The sequence below is a fragment of the Arachis ipaensis genome, chromosome B2, assembly GCF_059453495.1.
Source record: "Arachis ipaensis isolate K30076 ecotype BB chromosome B2, ASM5945349v1, whole genome shotgun sequence".
NCBI lineage: Eukaryota > Viridiplantae > Streptophyta > Magnoliopsida > Fabales > Fabaceae > Arachis > Arachis ipaensis.
In genome coordinates this window covers 75,636,334-75,641,544 of record NC_142437.1, presented here as the reverse complement: position 1 = coordinate 75,641,544, position 5,211 = coordinate 75,636,334, and the positions used below count along the sequence as shown (strand labels likewise).

General features: G+C 40.9%; 1 non-coding gene across 1 annotated transcript; it reads left to right on the top strand.

The window, feature by feature from the left end:
• Positions 1 to 4,783: 4,783 nt before the first annotated feature.
• On the top strand, positions 4,784 to 4,891 carry LOC148574432 (small nucleolar RNA R71). The gene has a single exon (XR_015906814.1). It is a non-coding gene; the product is annotated as a small nucleolar RNA R71 (small nucleolar RNA).
• The last annotated feature ends 320 nt before the right edge of the window (positions 4,892 to 5,211 follow it).

The following is a 5,211-nucleotide window of genomic DNA, read 5'->3' as shown; positions in this document are numbered from 1 at the left end:
GCCATTGACAACGGTGATGCCCTACATAAAGCTTGCCATGGAAAGGAGTATGATTGATTGGATGAAGACAGCAGGAAAGCAGAGGTTCAGAGGGACGAAAGCATCTCCATACGCTTATCTGAAATTCTCACCAATGAATTACATAAGTATCCCTATCCTATTTTAATTTTCGTTCACTATAATCTCTTTATACATTTGAATCGCCTGACTGAGATTTACAAAGTGACCATAGCTTGCTTCAAGCCGACAATCTCTGTGGGATCGACCCTTACTCACGTAAGGTTTATTACTTGGACGACCCAGTGCACTTGCTGGTTAGTTGTATGAAGTTGTGAAACAGATATAAGATCATGAATGTGCGTATTGAGTTTTTAGCGCCGTTACCAAGGAATGGAATGATCACGATTTCGCACACCAGCCGCTTAGGCCAGGATTTTATTCCTTTAGGCCCTCCTATCCACTGATGCTCAAAGCCTTGGATCCTTTTTATTTACCCTTGCCTTTTGGTTTTAAGGGCTATTGGCTTTTTTTCTCTTGCCTTTCGGTTTAAAGAGCTTTTGGCTTTTTCTGCTTGCTTTTTCTTTTTCTTTCTTCTCTTTTTTTTTCGCCATTTTTCTTTTCTCTTTTTTTTTTGCAAGCTTTTGTATTCACTGCTTTTTCTTGCTTCAAGAATCATTTTTATGATTTTTCAGATTATCAAATAACATTTCTCCTTTTCATCATTCTTTCAAGAGCCAACATATTTAGCATTCATAAACAACAACTTCAAAAGACATATGCACTGTTCAAGCATTCATTCAGAAAACAAAAAGTATTGTCACCACATCAAAATAATTAAACTAATTTCAAGGATGAATTCGAAACCATGTACTTCTTGTTCTTTTGTTTTTAAAGCATTTTTCATTTAAGAGAGGTGATGGATTCATAGGACATTCATAGCTTTAAGACATAGACACTTAAACACTAATGATGATATAGTAAAGACACAAACATAATTAAACATGAAGCATAGAAACCGAAAACAGAAAATAAATAGACAAGGAGATTAAGGAATGAGTCCACCCTAGTGTGGGTGGCGTCTTCCTCTTGATGATCCTATGGAGTGCTTGAGCTCCTCTATGTCTCTTCTTTGTCTTTGTTGCTCCTCCCTCATAGCTCTTTGATCTTCTCTAATTTCATGGAGGATGATGGAGTGCTCTTGGTGTTCCACCCTTAGTTGTCCCATGTTGGAACTTAATTCTCCAACGAAAGTGTTAATTTGCTCCCAATAATTTTGTGGAGGAAATTGCATCCCTTGAGGCATCTCAGGGATTTCATGGAGAGGAATTTTCTCATGCTCCTGTTGAGGTCCATGATCTCTTGTTTGCTCCATCCTTTTCTTAGTGATGGGCTTATCCTTTTCAATGAGGATGTCTCCCTCTATGTCAATTCCAGCCAAATTGTAGAGGTTTCAAATGAGGTGAGGAAAGGCTAACCTTGCCAAAGTAGAGGACTTGTCAGCCACCGTGTAGAGTTCTTGAGGTATAATCTCATGAACTTCCACTTCCTCCCCAATCATGATACTGTGAATCATGATGGCCCGGTCTATAGTAACTTCAGACCGGTTGCTAGTACGAATGATTGAACGTTGAATAAACTCCAACCATCCTCTAGCTACAGGCTTAAGGTCCAGTCTTCTCAATTGAACCGGCTTGCCTCTTGAGTCAATTTTCCATTGAGCTCCTTCTACACATATGTCCATGAGAACTTGGTCCAACCTTTGATCAAAGTTGACTCTTCTAGTGTAGGGGCGTGCGTTTTCTTCCATCATTGGCAAGTTGAACGCCAGCCTTACATTTTTCGGACTGAAATCTAAGTATTTCCCCCGAACCATGGTAAGCCAATGCTTTGGATTCGGGTTCACACTTTGATCATGGTTCCTAGTGATCTATGCGTTTGCATAGAACTCTTGAACCATTAGGATCCCGACTTGTTGAATGGGGTTGGTGAGAACTTCCCAACCTCTTCTTTGGATCTCAAGTCGGATCTCCAGATACTCATTCTTTTTGAGCTTGAAAGGAACCTCAGGGATCACTTTTTTCTTGGCCACAACTTCATAGAAGTGGTCTTGATGGACCTTTGAGATGAATCTCTCCATCTCCCATGACTCAGAGGTGGAAGCAATTGCCTTCCCTTTCCTCTTTCTAGAGGTTTCTCTGGTCTTAGGTGCCATTAATGGTTATGAAAAAACAAAAAGCAATGCTTTTACCACACCAAACTTAAAATGTTTGCTTGTCCCCGAGCAGAAGAAGAAAGAAAGAAGGAGAAGAAGAAGAGAAATAAAAGAGAGGGAGAGAAGGGTGTATTCGGCCAAGGGGGAGAAGAGAGGGTTGTGCTGTGTGAAAATGAAGAAGGAATGAGGGGTTTATATAGGAGTGGGGGAGGGTTAAGGGTTCGGCCATTAGGGTTGGGTTTGGGAGGGAAAATATTTTGAATTTGAAGGTAGGTGGGGTTTTTGGGGAAGAGTGATGGATGTGAGTGGTGAAGAGGTGATGGGGAAGAGTGATTGAGTTGATTGGTGAGGGGTATTTGGGGAAGAGAGTTATGAAAAGGTGTGAAGAAGAGAGAAGAAGTGGTGGGGATCCTGTGGGTCCACAGATCCAGTGGGGCCAAGGACTTAACATCCCTGCTGCAATTAGGCATGTAAAATGCCCTTGCTGTGCAATCCTGGTGTTTAACGCCAGACTGCTGCTTGTTTCTGGCGTTAAACACCCAAATGTAGCCTATTTCTGGCATTTAACGCCAGGTAGATGCTTATTTCTGGCGTTAAACGCCAGCTTGATGCTTGTTTTTGGCGTTAAACGCCAGACAGATGCTTATTTCTGGCGTTTAAATGCCAGAATGCTCCTCCTCTAGGGTGTGCTATTTTTAATACTGTTTTTCATTCTGTTTTTTATTTTTTAGTAGTTTTTGTGACTCTACATGATCATCAACATAATAAAACACGAAATAACAAAAAGAAAATAAAATAGATATGATTAAATAACATTGAGTTGCCTCCCAACAAGCACTTCTTTAATGTCAATAGCTTGACAGTGAGCTCTCATGGAGCTTCACAGATGTTCAGAGCATTGTTGGAACCTCCCAACACCAAACTTAGAGTTTGAATGTGGGGTTCCATACCAAACTTAGAGTTTGGTTGTGGCCTCCCAACACCAAACTTAGAGTTTGACAATGGGGGCTTTGGTTGACTCTGCAGTGAGAGAAGCTTTTCATGCTTCCTTTCCATGGTTACAGAAGGAGATCCTTGAGTTTTAAACACAAGGTTGTTCTCATTCAGTTGAAGGATCAATTCTACTCTGTCCACATCAATCACAGCTCTTGCTGTGGCTAGGAAGGGTCTTCCAACGATGATGGATTCATCCTCATCCTTCCCAGTGTCTAGGATTATGAAATCAGCAGGGATGTAAAGGCCTTCAACCTTTACTAACACGTCCTCTACTAGTCCATAAGCCTATTTTCTTGAGTTGTCTGCCATCTCTAATGAGATTCTGGCAGCTTGCACCTCAAAGATCCCAAGTTTCTCCATTACAGATAGTGGCATTAAGTTTATTCCTGACCCTAGGTCACACAGAGCTTTTTCAAAGGTCATGGTGCCTATGTTACAGGTAATTAGGAATTTACCAGGATCCTATTTCTTTTAAGGTAATTTCTGCCTATCCAATGCATTCAGTTCATTGGTGAGCAAGGGAGGTTCATCTTCCCAAGTCTCATTACCAAATAATTTGGCATTCAACTTCATGATTGCACCAAGGTACTTAGCAACTTGCTCTTCAGTAACGTCTTCATTCTCTTCGGAAGAAGAATACTCATCAGAGCTCATGAAGGGCAGAAGAAGGTTTAATAGAATCTCTATGGTCTCTAGGTAAGCCTCAGATTCCTTTAGGTCCTCAAAGGGATACTCCTTATTGGTCACTAAACGTCCTAGGAGGTCTTCCTCACTAGGATTCACGTTCTCTCCCTCCCTTGTAGGTTCGGCTATGATGGTTAAATCAATGGCCTTGCATTCTCTTTTTGGATTCTCTTCTGTATTGCTTGGAAGAGTACTATGAGGGGTTTCAGTGACTCCTTTACTCAGTTGGCCCACTTGTGCCTCCAAATTTCTAATGGAGGACCTTGTTTCATTCATGAAACTTAAAGTGGCCTTAGATAAATCAGAGATTATATTTGCTAAGCTAGATGGATTCTGCTCAGAATTCTCTGTCTGTTGCTGAGTGGATGATAGAAAAGGCTTTCTATTGCTAAACCTGTTTCTTCCACCATTACTAAAGCCTTGTTGAGGCTTTTGTTGATCCTTCCATGAGAAATTTGGATGATTTTTTCTTGAGGGATTATAGGTGTTTCTATAGGGTTCACCCATGTAATTCACCTCTGCTATTGCAGGGTTCTCAGGATCGTAAGCTTCTTTTTCAGAAGATGCTTCTTTAGTACTGTTGGATGATTCCTTCAATCCATTCAGACTCTGAGAGATCATATTTACTTGCTGAGTCAATATTTTGTTCTGAACCAATATGGCATTCAGAGTATCAATTTCAAGAACTCCCTTCCTCATAGGCGTCCCATTACTCACAGGATTCCTTTCAGAAGTGTGCATGAACTGGTTATTTGCAACCATGTCAATGAGTTCTTGAGCTTCTGTAGGCGTTTTCTTTAGGTGAATGGATCCACCTGCAGAATGGTCTAGTGACATTTTTGATAGCTCAGATAGACCATCATAGAATATATCCAGGATGGTCCATTCTGAAAGCATGTCAAAAGGACACTTTTTGGTCAGTTCTTTGTATCTCTCCCAAGCTTCATAGAGGGACTCATCTTCTTTTTGTTTGAAGGTTTGAACATCCACTCTAAGCTTACTAAGCTTTTGAGGAGGAAAGAACTTGGCTAAGAAAGCCGTGACCAGCTTATCCCAAGAGTTCAGGCTATCTTTAGGTTGAGAGTCCAACCATACTCTAGCTCTGTCTCTTACAGCAAACAGGAAAAGCATAAGCCTATAGACCTCGGGATCAACCCCATTGGTCTTAACAGTATCACAGATCTGCAAGAATTCAGTTAAGAACTGAAAAGGATCTTTAGATGGAAGTCCATGAAACTTGCAGTTCTGTTGCATCAGAGAAACTATTGAGGTTTAAGCTCAAAATTTTTTGCTCCAATGGCAGGGATTGAGATGCTTCT